The 18,022-nt window shown below is 40.9% G+C and overlaps 1 protein-coding gene across 4 annotated transcripts in view; it reads right to left on the reverse strand.

Annotated features, from left to right (window-relative positions):
• The window catches only part of SEMA3D (semaphorin 3D), a 150,931-nt gene that overhangs the window by 131,981 nt on the left and 928 nt on the right, over positions 1-18,022 (reverse strand). For 2 of the 4 annotated variants that reach the window (XM_035901095.1, XM_035901096.1), the window contains exon 2: positions 628-904. The exons of the other annotated variants lie outside the window; for them this stretch is intronic. The gene's annotated coding sequence lies outside the window, so the exon portion shown is untranslated. The remainder of the gene's footprint in view (positions 1-627; positions 905-18,022) is intronic. 4 annotated transcript variants of the gene reach the window in all.

Raw genomic sequence — 18,022 nt, forward strand, 5'->3', positions numbered from 1 at the left:
GGGGACCTGTTCACGGAGTTACTCGCCACTGCAGTCACATTAGCTGGTTTACTGGTTTACTTTGAACACCTTACGTTCAGTGCTGCTGTACTTGCTGGAAATGGATCTGCAGGACGTAGGACATAGGCTCACAATAAAATGAGAGTGGAAATGGGAAATCAACTTTTAGTATGGTAAGATTACAGACAAAGAAGGCTATGTGATGAAGCCCTTGCTCTCTTCCACCACATGCTCAGAAGAAGGGATTAATAACCGATCACATTTAAGAAACTAGCGAAATTATTGCTAGCATGCTCTCATCATATTCAGAAGATGAGATGACTAATTTTTTTTTAATCAAATCAATTCATGAGAAAGAAAAACTAAAACAAATAAATAATCAGCATGGATCTTGGAAGAAAGAGTTTCAGGAAATGTTTTATGGCAAAGAACAGCCCTTCTGCCATCCAGCTGTTTGTTTTGTTTTAACAATTCATGGGAGTTGAGCTTCTGCAGCTTCTTTTCTTTTTCCTATTCCAAAAGCCTTGGGGATGTTTCTCTTTTAATTTTGAGCCACTCTTGAGCTGGGAACTCTTTTCCCAACGTGTGAGTATGAATTATATAAATGGAGATTGCACAACTGCTTACCTCTTCTCTTGCCACTGAAGTTATTTGCCTAACTTGCTGAAAGCAATGAAAGAAACCTTTTTCTTTTCATGGATTTATTTGGATCTGTGGAAATCAAAGACTCTTAGTCTCCCTACATGCAATTATAAAGTCTTCTGCAGAACTGAAGGACTTTGTTTAGTATGAAGAAACTCCAAAATCAGGAGCCACCAGTTTGTCTGATGTAGAAAGAATCAGGAGTCTGGCTTCCACAGTTCTCAGCACTTACAACCTCCAGGGATGCTGGATCTCCCAAAAGCTAAAAAAAAAAAATAATTATATGGTACCACAGAGAAGTCTCCCTCTTCCAAGCTGGGTAGAAGGACAGCAGGAAAATGGCCACCATGGCTCCAGTGAAACCATTAAAGACTAATGCAGGTGCGATAGAAAACAGATAAAGAAGGTGGTTTGTCTTTGTTTTCCTGTATGTGTATATTGTGCCTGTAGACACAATTTTGGATTTAATAGGCCAAATCCAACTCTTTGAAGTTAAGGGAAATGCCTCGGTTTCTTCAATCACATTCTTTCTAATTGATCTATTAATGTTATTTGTGATGTTACATAAAAGCACCCAGCAAGCTGTTCTACTCCCTTCAACAAACAGCCACCCAGATGCTCAACAGCCGTGACAGTGATGATCCGAAAGCAAATCCTGTGTGGTTTTCCTATGCTAAATACCATACACTCCCACACCACCGTTGGTGAATAACGGGGAAGAGCATCTCCAGCAGCCACCACCCACCAGCATGGAAGCCCATCCTGGTCCACCAGCATAGAAGCCCCTCCCAGATCAGCAGAAGAGACTGGAGATGCTGGAGATGCTATCTCTGCTCCAAGTTTGCAACAGCATGCTTTTCCAAAGTTGAAGTGGAGAGAAAAAAAGAGAAGAAACATCACACAGAGGTTATTTGACTGAACCTTCTGGCAATGAAACAGTCTTCTGTGTCGACAATTAAGAGATCATTGTCTCAAAGCACTGTGACCTAAGTGAACTAAATACTTTGGACCATGGTTTGCTGCTTTCCAAGTTCTTGCTGTCATTGATATCCCAATGTCTGCAAAAGCAGTTAAAATGAATTAAAGAAATATTGCAATTCCTTCACACTAAATTTAGTCATCTGAAAACTAGGTGTCAGTTCATCTAGCTTCCATTTACAGTCATTAGAGAGAAACAGGCACTTCAGGGACTGATTACTCCCAGCCGCTTCAGACTTCTTGGATGGGAAGCTGAGGTGTCTCCCTCTCTGCTGGTTAGACAGAAACATATATGACCATCTTAATTGAGATACTAAGAGCTTGCCCCCTAGACCCCTCGATCAGGGTTACCAAATGGACATGGAACTCCAACAGATGGAGTCATGGGTCAAATAGAAAAGCACTTGCACAAAAGGATCTTTAAAATGAAAGTGGATATGAGGCCTGAAAACGATAACTATAATCCATTTCTCTCAAAAAGCATCTGAGAATTGGTGTTACAGGTCCAGTGCTTTTCTGTCACAAGAAAAAAATCCTCAGTGACCATGGACTTGTCCATTTCCACCTTCCAAACCCCAACTCAGCAATCCCATTAAATTGATTGCAAGGAACAATTATCTACAACTATGCAAGAGCAAATCACTGCACCTTCATGACTCCAAGCTGAATGAGAATAGTAATACCTCATTTCTGAGGTACTTCATTCTCTAACATGCTTGTTCACTTTTTTCAGTTTTACCTCATGCTCTTTGTACATAGCGTGTAGTCTAGTGAGGCTCTGAGCACAGAGGAACTTTACAGCAATGGCTATAATACATGTGGCAATATTAATAATACCCGTTTCTGTTGTGTATTACTCTTGCACGCCTCAAAAGCTGTCTCTATCACTCAGTTAAATTGTTTTGCTTAATGTAGTCCTACCTGGTGCAACATGAACAATCAGCGCGGTGTCAAGAGAGAGGAAGCTGCTGCAAACCCCTGGGCTATTGCAGCTATTGCTGCAGCTGAAATTCAGTCTGATTGCTTCACTTCAAAATTTTTGGCTGTTTTTCTCTATTAATCTTGGAAAGCCTCCAAAATAAACCTGATAAAGTCCTGAACATCACAAAAGATGCATTCTTCCCCATACTTGTAAATCATCTTTGGCACACTTCCCGATTTTAGTAATTATAGATTTCCCCCAAGCTCCCTGCACATTGCCCATAGATATATAGGGCTTTGTATGATCTGTCTTCTAATTCAGAAGACTACAGCAAGCTATTACATGAACCCCACATTAGACAGTAGAGCAATTCAATACTAAAGCACTGTTTAGGTCTCCGTATGGTTTTCTTGATGGATATTACACTGCTGATCTATTTTTATGTATTATTTACACTGGGATAGTGCCTAGAGGCCCCAGTCAGGGGCAGGACCCCATAGTGCTGCACATACTATGGAGGAGGATACAAGAGCCTCTCCTCCTTGCAGCTTATAGTCTAAGTATATAATGAATGACACCAGATGGATAAAACAGTCAGAGGGAGCAAAAAGTGAGATAGTTGTTAATAACAGTAACAGGCAGAGCACAACAGCTCTGCATATATAGGCAATGTGGTGTTCCTGCCACTGTTGTCTGCTTCCTCTCTGTCCTCTGTATTGTCTTTTACAACCTGTGGACAAGCACTCATGCAGCGAGTTGTCCTCTATGTTTCTGAAGCTCTGGGCACTTGGAAGTATCTTACACTGCCTGCATCAGGCATCTAGGTGATTCCAAAGATGTAAACCAGAGGAAAGAGGTAGGTACTTACAGAGGATGATTCAGAGGCCCTGAATTAGAGCATAAAGCAGAAGATGTGAATTCACAGATTTGGAGTCACTCATGGGAAGGATTAGGACTTTGGGGTGTCAAGGGAGCCCAGCAAGAAGTTGGACTCAGTGCAATTCACATAATCTCTACCTTTATTCCCTTACACATTGACAGTGCAGAATGTAAGTGCCTCAGGCATCTGCATTCTGCAACAAGAACAGCCAAGGGTCCTTACAGTGCCCAGTAACACAGTGCTTAGTTCAAGTCCAGGCTCTCTGGGGAAGCAGAGATAGATGCATCACCCATCTAACTCACTGGTTAAGTCTCACTCAGGTTGAAGATGGGCTTTTAAGCACATAGCCTCGTGATCCAAATACACTTCTTCAATTTGGGAGTTCTTATTTCATGTCCTGATCTGAGTCGGGATTGCTCCACACCCAGATAAGATCCCCACCACAGTTAGAGCCCCCGTGAGAACACTAAATCCTTCTCTAAGTTCTTGGGACTGTTCAGCTCTGATTTCCCAAAGCAATAGGTGTTGGGTCTGCAAGGTCAAGAAAAAGCAATAAACATAGACTCCTGAAAACACATTTTGCTCTTCTGAATTCAGTGTATTTTAGACATTCCCAAGCACAAGTCTAGTCCAGTATCGTATGTAGCCACAGGCTCTCTTGCACCAGATCCCTGTCCCTGGTGTGACTGCTCACTCATCCCTGCCTCTTCATCGATAGATGAGCCAACAAGCAGTTGTAAAGGAAATAAGAGTCCAGCTGCGTGAAGATGAGCTCTGGGGAGGCTGGAGGTGGAAGCTACCGAAACAAGAGGGACAAAGCCTGAAAGCAGGCCTTCTCTTTGAAGAGTGCAAACCAAAAGGAGTAAACTAGTCACAAAGAGATGTTACCATAGGGTAACCAATGTAATAATACCGGGGAGGACTCTATCACTGACTCACACCTACAGCAGGGTAAACGAAGCTCATCTTGCTTTGAAATGCAAACTTGTGCAATTGCACGGGTTAGCAGGGGCCTTGGATAGGTCATCTCGGTCTTCCTCATGAGTCTGTATTGCTCAACCTTTCCTCAGATCCTCAGCATCGTGCAGCTGCTTCACACATGGACCTCCAGCAGCTCTAACAGAAGCTCCCAGAATTTTTGCAGCTCTTCTCTGAATAAATTTCATTTTCCCACTTTTGTTTTTTTCTTTAAACTCACAGTGCCCATAATTGTATTTTCTCTGAGGATCAGTCATTTTCAAGGAGGTAGCTACCACCTAGAGGTAGCGCAGTATTTCCAACTAGCCTGAGGTTGTTGTATTAAAGCAAGAGACGTCAGGAGTAGATTACCAAAAAAGCTCAGCTCCCGTTTAGTTATTAAGGCCTAGATTTTCAAATGTAGTGTTAGGTAACCTGGGACATGTAGCCCTTACTGAATATAACATTCTTTGGTAGTACGTGAACCATAGCACTTCTGGGATGTTGCTAGTCTGCACAAGGACTGCTTCACAGAAAGAGGAGAAGTGGGAGCTCTATCATGCAGTTAGTTTTTAATAAAAGACTTCCTGAATATTTTATGAGAAATAACAGGAGGAAAGCACAAGTTCTTTGAGGTGGTTTCTGTAATTCTTTTAAAAGAGTATTTCAGCAAATATACTCACTGACGACTTTTTTTTCCTTTAAAGTCAAGCTGAGTTGATTTTATTTAATCTTTTTATTCTTAAGATAACATTCATGTTGCCTAATTTCAACCATCTAAAATTCAGGCATTGTCTTGGATCCCTCCAGAGAGGGTGGAGGCAGGCACTGCTGGGGTGAATTCATCCCCCGAATCGGAGACTGTTGCCAAATAGGACGCATTGCCCTTTGGAGCACTTCATCTCTGTACTGAAAACAGACAAGATTAGGTGACCACTTTACACTACAGACAAGTTAAATAAATCCCATCTTAATTAGTGTTTCCACTCAGTATACTTGCATGGCTCCCACTGTTACAACATCTGAGCACCCATACTTTCCAAATTTATTATTCTCACACTCCTTCTATGACATGGGGTATTTTTTATCCATTTATAGACATATATAGCTGAGACAGGTAGAGGCCAAGATCCAGACCTGCAAAGGTATTTAGCAAGCTAGTTGTCTAAATTAAGTGGTTTTCAGCCTCAGCTGACTAACACTCAGTGATGTAGACAAAGAAGTGGCAGGTGGGTGCCTTTAGGAATTTACTGGGATCTAAGCAGCAATGACTTGCCTAAGGACATATGTCATGGAATTAACCTCAGGTCTCCTGAGCTGCTGTCCTAACTTTTGGAATGTCCTTAACATTAATCAAATCCTCTGCTGGTTTTGGAATTAAACTTTTGAAGTATTTGCAGTCATGTCTTCTTCTTTGTCAAACTCAGACAAGCTATGCACACTCAAATCCTTTAATTTTTCCTCATCAATCAAACCTGACTCAGAAACTCCCCTCTCATGTTTATTGCTCTTCTCTAAGCTCTCCTTAGATGTTAACTTCCCAGTAATAGCACAATGAGGCCAAAATTCCAGGTTGGATTTTTAGGTGTTACTGTGATACAAGTAAACACACAAACACCATCATAAATTTGGATCTTCCACTAAAATCAGTGAAAATATTATATTCACTTCAATTAGCACAGAGTCCTGCCCTGGTACATAGCATCTGAGCAACCTCTATCACAGTAGAGCGTGCTGATACTGTCTGTTGCACTTAGTGCAACAGATGACCAAGACCTTAAAACTGAAATACTTCGGGCTTGTCAGCATGAGAGCCCAGACACAGTAAGATGTGAATTAGGAGAATACTGACTGCTCTGCAATCACATCACGCATAAATGTCTATTAGAAAGCTTTTAATTAGAAAGCAGCTTCCTTCACTTTGAAAGCAGACTTAGGACGTACACCCTGCGACTGATGGTGCAGAGGGTTAGTGTGAAGAAGACACCATGCTGCACAGTTATTCTAGCTCAACAGCACGCTGACTTCCGCATGTAGACAAACCTTATCAGACCAGAGCAGGCTTCAGTATTGGGTGATAGGTGTTTCTGAGAATAATCTTGGGGAGAACTGCTGAATGCTAAGAATGTCCTCTGGCTTCCCTGGGACTTGCACCTGGGTCGCAATAAAGGTCAATTTGTAAAAGAGTACCAATTCATTTCATCTGTGTTGACATTTTTTGGGAAATTATCTCGGTACGGTGAAACAGAAAAGTAAGTTTCTGTGGGGAGAGAGAGGTGACAGTCTCACGCTATTCAAACAAATGACAAGATAAAACACTGTTTCTGGTACTACACAAGCACAGTTCTCCCCTCCTAGGACAGCAGTCTTGATCTCTAACTAATCAAAACAATCCTATATCGACTGAATTACCATCAAAGCCCATCTATGTTTTGGTTTTAGAAACTATAAGCACAGAGTATGGACAGCTTATAGGAAACATACAGGTAAAGTATTATGCATCTTTCAAGAAAGATGTTCAAATAATTGTAAAATATTTTCCAGACTCCAAATTATTAGAGGGACACTTGATTAACTCCTGTATTAAAGAAACCACAGAAACCTTACACAGTTACCCTTATACTGAATCCAATAGCTTGTTTATGGACTAGCACTTATTGTCCAAATAGGATTCTGCTTCTGGGGACATCAAGCAAACGAGATTCTGCAACATCCTTTCCATTGAATTGCCTTACCCATCTTCTGAAATTAAAAAAGATAAACCTCCTACACCAAAATGAGAAAGTTTTGCCCAACCACCCAGCTTCAGACATGTTTGTTCTGTCGCAGGGTTTCCAACATTCGTCTTGTGAACCACAAGAGGAACATGCTACCTCGAAGTTCTACACAAACCAGAGAATCCCACGCACCACCATATCTCTGTAGGGAATGAAGAATAAGTATGTAGGCAGCAAACACTGCCAAAACCTTAAATGCCTATTTTGGGACTTTCTCCCAGCCTAACAGAAAAGCAGGAGGTGGAAATGACAGCTACACAAGAAGACACCCATGGGACTGAGGTCACATCTTCAACTTGAGCATGTCCAAAAAGAGCTCTGAGCAATTGCTGCTGCCTCCAGTGTCACTGGGTTTTCTTTTTGAATGGTGGCACACACAAGCTAAGCCTGGGAAGCTTTCTGTAACACAATATAATAAGCAGCTCAGACCAGATCCCCATCAGTGGGATCTAATAAAACTAGTTGGAAAAAACCTACTGATCTTCTAAGGGAAAACACTGGAGACACTGAGTGAGGATACTGAATCCATCTGAACATAATGCCTGCAGAGTCTTGGTGTCTCTATAGAGCGATCTTTGTCTCCACAGTATCAGTCATTAATTTCTCCATCCTCCAGCACCTTTTCAACTTTTCTAACCACTTGTGCTCACACCTCTTCTCCCACATGGCTCAAAGAAGAATGAAGAGAGACAGCACCATTTTAAAAGAGTCATGCCTTCCAAGCATCAAAATGCTATTTTGCTGAGAAAAGTATGAAAACAAGTAGACAGTAGGGATATTAAACTGCCTACTGCAAGGCCTTGTGAGATTCCCCCAGGGTCATCACAACAGACCATGGTAATCGCTGCTGATGTTTGCAGTAAAGATAATAATGCTACTTGTATTCAAAGTGTCCCAGTTATTCTGGCCTTACATACAATTTCACTTACAAAGTTGAGTGTAGAGCTTTATAGACAAGATAAAATAATAGTTTTATATTGGAGATACCAGATCCCACCTTCCATTGCGTCATGTGAATTCCTGAATGGAAAACAAAATACAATGAATGCAAGTACATTCCAAAATGCTGTTCTCACATCACTTTACTTTGCTTGCAGGGAAAGGAAGGAAGGAAAGGACAGAAAGGAAGGAAAGTTTGGGGTTTTTTTACTATTCATACTACTCATTAAGGCAGATTTTATTATCTATAAAACAGGGTGATATCCTAGGATAAAAATAGAAATAAAGCCTGTCTTTACAAAGAATATTAATTACTTTTCATATTTCAGCACTGACCAACTGCCGAACAGCTGCGCCTGTGGTATTGGTGGCATAAATGTTATCGCAAACAAAGGCGTTTTCACCATTGCCTTGAAAACCTGACCAAGACCTGAAATCTGAGTTCTCTCCCTCTAGCAGCTTAACACCCCACATGCAAGATTGTTACTGAGTAGAGTACCCCTAGGGAAGGAATTTTTTTCATCATGTCGGGACCATTTCTGGGAACTGACAGGATGCAGGATAACTGTGTCTGGAGTTTTTACTAAAGCACAAGAGTGAGCTAACTGTAGGAAAGAGATGAAATTTCAGAGGGGAGAAGAGTTTGAAGTCAGGAGCAGCTTCTCTTGTGCCTTGAAACCACCTGGAGAACTGCAGCAGCAAAGACGTAAGGATGGCAATTCCAGCTGGGACAGACTAAACCCTTGTGCCATAGGACACGCTGGCGGCCAGCATGGACTCAGCGCAATGGAAAAGCCAGGGATAAACCAAGCAAAATCACACCCTGGGTGTTAAACTAAATATAACAATTTCATTCTGGCTTTTTTTTTCCTTTGAAACCAGATGTTTGGGATTAAAAGAGACAAAGTCCCTGCTCTATTCACTGCACATGCCTCCTGCTTTTCTGTCAGGCTGTGAGAAGGTACACAAGTTGGCATTGGAGCTTTCAGCAGTGTTTTGTGCCTAAGTATTTGTTCTTCATCCTTACACATCAATGTACAACAGCAACAAATTGAGAAAAAACCCCAATCCTTCCATCTCTGTAAGAGCCAAAGCACAATTATTCATCTATCACCAAGTAGACGGGATTTGATTTTAAGCACCACTGAGGAGATCAATGTCTGTATTATGAGTTTCATAGCAGCACTCATGTTGCCGTTTAGGGAAGCAATGAGCTGTAGCAAAGTCACAAGAAGCCAAGGACACAAGAGCTTCAGGCTCGTGAGGACAGCATAATAATTGATCTGTACTTAAAAGTGTAAAACTCTTCAGTAAAAAAAAACAAAAAAAAACTCAAACCAAACAAAAAAAAACAGATATATGAATTTTCAGGGGGATTCCATAAGAATATCAGTCTACCATTTCCCCCCTCACATATATTTTATTTTGTGAGTTTAATCAATCTTCAGCCTGAGTAGTCTATAATGATTTTCTCTAAAGGTGGAAAATCTTCACATGTGAAAAATCCCTTAATTTCACTGAAAGGTGCATGGGTTGTCAGGGTGTTATATTGGGAAAGATATTTCTTTGCCATAGACTCATTTTTTACTTTTTTCAAGCTGAGGCAGCTTTATGAGATAATATATGTCTGCTTTTTGTAGATGTCACTAGAGGACTATAAACACCGACTCATAACTGCAGAACAAATCTGTACACTGCAAACAGTATTACCCAGGACACTCATCTTAAAAAGACAGACAGCACAGAGCAGCAGAGGTAAATGTACCTTTTCTTCTAGAAAGAGGACCTGAAAGACCCTTAAGCCTGAACACTGTTAGTAACTCTCTTGTGATGCATCAATTCTCTCACTTATTCCTCAATTAGGTGGGACTGACCTACCAAAAATTACATCCAGTCAGCTTTTCCTTAAAGCCTTTAAAGCTTTGAGTTCAATTTACAAAATAATCAGTTGAGTCTTAAAATAAACACCTTAGATTTCATCAGGTCTGAGAAAACCTCAGTCCTGACAACACTATATATTGTAGAAGACATCAGACCAACACACCACAATGATTCAGGCAGTAGTTATGTAAAGCATCTGTGTCTATTAAAATTGTTTTAGCCAAAAGATTAGATTACTAACAGAGATTTATGATCTTAACTGCTTCTTCAGTCAGTCAGGTTCAGCATTGGAGAGCAGTACAAAACCTCTCCTCTGCTGTTACCAGACTTTCCACGTAGCCAAACCTGCTTAACACGTCCCCCATGGGCCATTGGGTGCGCATACAACAAAGTCATGATTATTGCAAACTGTTCAGTGCCTGAGGTGTTCAAAATCAGGCATTGCTCTGCCCACATTACTTGCAAAGCCAGGGTGGGCTCCAAGTGTGCCCAGTTCTCCCACAGACTGAAACCAGAAGACCTACTGCTCCCAACACCTTTAATCCAGCAGCCCCAAGGTTAGTGCACCCCTTCAGGAACACAGTTGGACTCCTAATGATTAATTCAATAGAATAGATAATTCAGTATCAAACAGGAAATATCAACACTGATACCAAAACATTAATTGGAGCAGGTCCAGTAAGAGAAATTGTATATCCCTGAAAGATGGTGCTCTAACCATGCCAAGCCACAGTCCCTTCCTGTTGGGCCTTTCGTAACAGAGCACTCACAACAAAGTGGAACCATGCTGGATGAGAAAGCCATGCTCCCAAGCACCAGCAACACCACCGCTTAGACACGTGTTTGAAGAACTGCACTTCCAGGTCACTTCAGGCAAGAGCAAGCACCTGAACAGCTGAAAGGGATGCTGAGATTATCTTTTTTGAATTTATTTAAATTTTGACACAAGGAAAAGACTGACCCTATGTAGACACCTATCTGCTGGGAGAGCTCATGGCTTAGGATCTCAAATGATTTTAGGTGCTTAAATCTGCAGCGCAGGTCCTAACTGCAGAGTGCTACTCCTAACTTTCTGCAAACTGGCTTACACAGCCTTTCCTCATGTCTTGTGGCTTTTGGGGATCCCACCACAATCATCCAGTCAGTGCACAAGAAGCAATAGCACTTGCTTAGCACTTTAGTCTCCAGATTCTCTTTACAACTCTTCTCCCCAAATGCTTTCAGTGTGTACCACTACTTAAATAACTGCTTTCCTCTTTCAGCTTTTAGAGCTGCTCATTTCTTCTAAAGACATAGGACTGCCCTTAGCTACTACAGTTCACTCCACTAATTTCAGTTACACATCTCTAATTTACACGAACTGAAGATGCAGCTTGTTTTATCTTGATTATTTTGAGACGTAACTGTTGTGTGCTACTGTCATTCCCATGGACACTGTCCAACTCCTCAGTGCAGCAGTTTTACCTACAAGCTGAAGTTTGCCTCTCAGCTCAGAGTACATCACATTAATGGGACCTGTACAGTGGCTTGTGCTAAATTAAAACCCACCCTTCTGCAGATGGTTTTCCTGTCATTAAAATGATACTTATGAAACCCCTCACCCAGGACTACTTTTGTAGGATCCGTTTCAGGAAGTAGAATCATAGAATCGTTTAGGTTGGAAAAGACCTTTAAGATCATCAAGTCCAACAGTATATTTTATTAACTTAAAACTCTGAAATGAAGGCATGCAGATTTAAAAATCCATTGACGAAAAAACTCCTTACAAAAAAACGGTATTACATTTCGGATTTAGGAAAGGGATAGAGGTAATAAAGATATCTGCTTTTATTAGCTCATCCTTTATACTTGGATTTCTGTTCCTTTCAATAGACCTGTTTCTACAAATTAATGACTTATCATACTTTGCTCTTAGATAGCAAAACGGATGACACCAACTGTCTCCTCTACTAATGTGCTGAGATACATGAGGATCAGGAAAAACACAGTATGCCTGCTCCCTAGATTAAAAAAAGCCTGAATTATGCTTTCTCCTTCTTGGTAAGTTTGTCTTTCTGCATAGTATTTCTAGCAGATTTTTTTTTTCTTTCTTTTGAAGACAAGAGTTCTGCTCCAGTTGAAACACAAAGGCTTAGTCTCTGACTCAAAGTATTACATGGCTCAATGGATCCAAGAATTCCAGATTTGTTCATGTGGAGACTTTGTGCCTCTAGAAAATCCTCTAACTTCCTTATAATAAACCTCCCCAGAATAAAGTGGGTTCTTTGAAGCTGCATTGTTCAGAAATTAATCTGCTAAAGTAAGGAGGTCACCAGAACCAAAAGTCAGGTTAATTCAATGTAATTAATTTATTGAGGCATTAGTCCAAATTTGCTATTTATCTTTCACAGTAGGGGATCTCATAATGCCATTACAAATTCAACTTTGCCCTGATGCTTATATCATTCAACAACAGAAAAACAAGCTGAGACCTCTTTTTATTCTATGAATAAAACTGGGTTTGTCACTTGTCTTCTTAAGGAACCCACATCTCAGTCTTCTGTGCTTGCTGACTCTTGCCCTACATTATGGTTGAAATTGGGTTTGGGGTTTTTGTTTAATTGGATACATCACCGGTGCCTAACACAAGAGGACCTTCATTTCTGATGGGGACCTCATGATGCTACTGCAGTATAGCTAATAAATTAATAAGAACTTCTCTGAATGAGAAAAGGTCCACTGCTTGTAACTAATGACTGTAGAAAGAGAAGTGATAAAACATGACTATCCATATCTTATGCACGCTTCCTACTAAAAACAAGATTTTAAGAAATATGGACAGACACAAACAAATTTGTTCCTGTGTCTCCTCTGATTTCTATTAAGCAACAATGAATCTTCAGAGATGTAACATGTAATCACCCTGTTAGTAAGACATACTGCAGTAGCTTTGAAGATTTATTTATGTCCTTAATAAAGGTTTTCAGGCACCTGTTTAAAAAAGAAAATAAGCCATGAAATTAAGTAAATGATTGGTATTTTATACACAGGTGGAACATGTCTTTCAGAAGTCAGAGAATGGATATAGCAAAGTTACATCTTGCAAAGGTACAGGTTATGAAGAAAGTCAGAAGAATAGTGTGGAGACCCTTACAGTAAAGGCTGGTTCTTTCTGTATATATTGGAGAAAAGGAACTGCATTTGCAACAGCCTATTACTACTTGTCATTGCCCTTCGTTTTATTTCCTTCTCTCAAAGTGTAGCTGTTCAGCTCTTTTGAAACCAAAGGATGTTACAAACAGTTTTCCTTTATTACACTGTTCTAAAACCTTTTAGTATAAGTCTTCATAAAACCTCACATATGTGCATTATAAAATTACAGGGAATAAGTTCCATATGAACTTATTTTTTATTATTATTTTTTAGCAGAAATTATGACATAAGCATGAGAGCAACAGACATTGTTTTAATTCTTCATTGTGGAATGAAAAAAAAAAATTAACTTTTTGCTTTTGGTTGCGAAAGAATTTTTTACATACTCCCTCTTTGCAGTCGCTCCCTTGCAAAACCAAAAAAGGATTTTAGACGGACAAAAAGTAACCACAATTATATGGAGTGTGTCATTGATAAATTCCAGGGGAATATAACAAGCTAGGTAGGCACATACCATTAGATTTAGCTGTTCAAAATGTTAAAATTCTAGCCAAGATCAAGCTGGAATATTTGGCCACATCAGCCTTCAGGACTGCACTTAACTTTTAAAAGACTTGATCTGACTCTAGATTTAGACTTTAGGAAAGTACCTCTTTCAAGAGAGCATTTTACACATCAGTCCGTCTTTAAACATGTGCTTAAGTCCCTTGAAGTCACTAAGGACAGATAGAGTGAGAACAGGCACAAGTCTTTCCTTTCATGACAGCCTTAGTTTTGTATAATTTGCAGTTAATCCTAGGCTTTCTGTTTCCAGTGCATTTAGCCCTGAGTTATGCTGACGCAAGATGAGATCAGACTCAGGGCTGCAGTGTCTCCAGGATTTTTGGAAGGGGACATTCCAGGAAAATTGGTAACTTCTCTCCTCCCCCTGCCCTTGGAAAAAAAATAAATAAGAAAACAACAACAACAAAACCTCAGCATATCATTGGAGTCTATTCAGATGGTACAGAACTTTTTAGCCTCTCTTCTTCTGCATGACATGTGGTTCCTGCAAGCCTCTTGATTCACTGACCAGCTAGATTGGAAACGGTTTAATTATGGATATTGTTTTGTTTTTTAAATGACCACATTAAAAGAAAAGGCTCACACAACTCTTCTTTCTGCTTATAATGACACAGGAAGAAAAATATGCAAAGAAGTACAAACAAGATCTGTGTTACTGAAAGCTGAGTAATATATACAGTGTGAAATTCATGCAGTGCTGAAGGTCCTCATGAGTTACAGGTCTCCATGTACATATAAGCTCTAGAGCATGAATTTTTCTTTAGCCATATACATCCTGAACCCCGTAGGATTCATCCTGAAAATCAAGGTTGCAAATAAATGCCTCTACTCTCCTGTGCTTAGTCTGACCAGTGAAGGTGACTATTAGGTAAACCGTTAGGTACCAGCAGGGCTCTGAACCTTAAGCACATTTTCCAGTTATGTTGCAGGGAAGTGCAATGATTTAGTTAAGGCCAGTATAATGCTCTAGGCTTAAATACCATACCCATCACCCTGATAGTCAAATTGATTCAACCCAGATGGGAATCCAGGTTCTTCTTGGCTTACTGTTATCTGTTCTGCCCATAGGCTATATGACTTCCATAAATTATTTTGGAGTTACTGTTAAAAGAAAATAAATCCACATGATGCTAAATGCTGCCTCCCAGCTGTAATGCAAACTGGAATTTTGGACCACAGCACTGCTCCCTGACTCATCCTGGATACCCTCCATGTGACGCTGGATCCAGCTAAGCTGGGGAGAGTGCAATAGAGGGGCTGCTTTTTTTTTTTTTTGCCTTTTTTTTTTATCACCCACTGTCAGATAACACGTGGATGTTCACACAGCATGTCTCTAGGATGTGAAAAATAACAATACCAGAGAGAGGCCTTTCTGAATACACAAGGATAGAAAGGAGAAGATAAAAGGACTGAAGATTTATATTGGGATAATTGAAGCACTGACTCACTGCCATTGCTAAGTTTATAAAATACATAAAACCCAGACAGAGATGTTGGAGAGGGGGAGTGATTGTGTGAAGAAGTATGACAGAGGTGCAGCACTATAAAAAAGATAAAAATAGCATGCCCATGGAGCAAAAATTTGCTTCACACGTAGTTTAAATGCAGCCACCACACTTCACATCTCATGGGCATTGCTTTACTATGAGCTCTTCTGATGCTTGTTTGCAGTTGGAGAAAATCCAGAAAGCAAGGAAAACAAACCCATCACACGTTCACTGTGCCTGTTTGATTTAACGACACAGAGCGTGCACCTTAAGCATTTTCCACGGGTGAAAAAGACAATGGGCCCAATATAGCTCTGGCTATCCCGCAGGCTGCCTTGCCAGGAGAGCGCGGTGGGAAAGCCTGCTTAACCAGCATCGAAGGATTCCCTCATGTAGAAAACCTCAACGAGTATAGAGGTGGCTCAGTGGCCAATTCCAGCACTGGGGGTTTTAGCCAAAGAAATGCCGGCATGTGCTGGGAATTCAGCTGATTCCCAGCTGATGAATCAGCCTCTCTGCAGCCACAGGTAACCGGTATGTCTACAATGCAGTGGTGCACAGTGAAGAGACCCCTGAGATTACAGCTTCTGTGTTTTTAAAGGCAAAAAGAAGAACGAGAGAAAAAGCAAAACAGGGATTCAAAAAGAATCCAGGAATAAATCCTTATTTTGACCACCCTAAGTTGACAGCATGCTCACAGAGTGACTCTGAATGATTATGACCTTCTGCAAATTAAACTGTAAAGATCCTGACTGTGTGGGACATTTGTACCTCCACTTGTTCTGTGATGGAACATTGAAAGAGATGCTGAGTATATCCCTTCTGCTAGGACCAAAACAGGGACAGGTTTTGTCGGGATTGTTTCATTCTTTGGCTTTGCTTTTTAATACCTCAGTGTTTACAGTGTTGATTTGCTTAATTGCCATTATTTAACCTCTGAGTAATAATGATGCAGTATCCTCAAACATGTTAAAGGGCTCTTTCCCAATGAACAACATCTATTTCCATTTAATATTTTAGCTTAATTAAAAACTTTTTTTTTTTTCCTTAGGGCCTTGTTCCATTTAATTCAATTGCAAAATTCCAGTAGGATATCAAGGGTGCAGTAAAATTTGCATAATGAACACAGTGGTACCTACAGTGAAAACACCACCTCTCAGAAAAAACAAAAAAAACAAGTACAAAACATTTAGAAGCAGAGTGAGATCAGGGCTATTACAGAGTTTTGGAAGGTCAGCACAACCTGCAGTTGGAGAGAAGCAGGTGGAAGCTGGTACTTGGGAGTGGGCTCCAAAAGAAGTATCACTCTTCTGGGGGTCTGACAGCAGCTACCCACCAAGCCAAAGCTCAAGGCAGGAATACAACTCGAAATTATCCCTTTCTGAGATTTAATCACCTTACTCAGCACTACTGGAAGGTGCCTCTCTCAGTCCTGGGATTATTGCCCTGAAAGCATCCTATACCAGCTCTTGTTCTTGTATTTAGAGACGTGGCAGAGGATATTGGTGAAGCTGCTATTTCCATTTCTGGTTAAAATGCTCCATGGGCAGAGCCCAAATACTGGCTGTGGGAGACTTGGGCTCAAAACGCTGGTTCAGAGCACATCTCTCTGCGCTTCAGCACTGCACCTCACCGGGAGATTGCTCTGCTCCCTGTACCCTGAGAATCCCTGTTGGATTGATCCAGTGGTAAGAAGAGGGAAAGTAAATTTAGTTCCTGGACCTCAGGCTAGTCTGGATGTCCAAGCCAAAATAAAGTTCAAATAAAAGTGAAGCCAAGCTGCTCAGCCTGATCAAGGCTAAAACAGCTTCTATTTATGAGGCATCTAAGAGCAGGACTTGTCTTGGAAACTTTAGGAAAAAGAGATGTGACACCTGCAGAATTCGGGTACCTCTGTTCAACGGTAGGATTACAATTATGGATTTAAATACCCCAGTTCCTCTGTAGAAAGCTATTTAGACACCCAGTTTTCACAGATTTAGTAAAGACCTTGGCCCTTACATACCTTGCAGATGATGAGTAGTGCTTTTCTGGATCAGGCTTATAATAAGCTAAACAAACTAAATAAAAGGCAAAGGTGAAAATCACATCAACTATACTATTAAGGTTTTGAAAAACAGTATTAAAAGGTTGTGCCATATAATATTAAACACCTCCTAATGGTACACAGTGAAATCAAGTCTCTTTACTTGTTCCCTAGATTTGCAAGTAAGTAGTAAAAAAGAAGTGGCATGCTAGAATTCTTGCAAAAGTTCTTGCCTGCACCTTTGTGGCCTGTGTCAGGCACAGATGCAGCTGCTTTCACAGCCAAGTGCTCTCTGCTTATGGTCAGACTCATTGATCTCTATTGTTCTTGGACAAGTTTTCCCATTTCAAACCAAAGTGAAGCTTTCTCAAAGGAAACATAGGTGGCTGCTTCAGCACAGTCACCAATTACCTAAAGCGCTCGGCAATGTTTCCTTTCTAGAAGCAACAACTTTCATTTTATAATATTCACTGCAAAACAAGGAGCTTTACCACCCTCTGCTTTATTGCACAAAGCAAAGTAGAGGTTGTCAGTGTGTGAAGAGGAATAACCTCAGTGCAGTGAGCACCCCAGGCCAGCCAGGTGCTCTGCAGTTCCTGGTGATGGACACGTTCAGCCCAGTCGCGCTCATGGCAATGCTGGAGGACTATGTGGAAAGGAAGGAATTTTGCCATCGCTCCAGCACGCAACAGTTTTGCTGACAGACACGGGCTGATTACACCCATGCTGCCCTTCCCATCGCCCTGAGACACCTACGCGAAGCAGAAGCGGGCGCGGAGGTGCCGGGGCTGAGGGAACGAAACCCCTCTCCCTCCGCCCGCCCCGCTCCCCCCTCCC

Source organism: Egretta garzetta, unplaced genomic scaffold (assembly GCF_000687185.1).
Source record: "Egretta garzetta isolate BGI_Z169 unplaced genomic scaffold, ASM68718v1 scaffold148, whole genome shotgun sequence".
Lineage (NCBI taxonomy): Eukaryota > Metazoa > Chordata > Aves > Pelecaniformes > Ardeidae > Egretta > Egretta garzetta.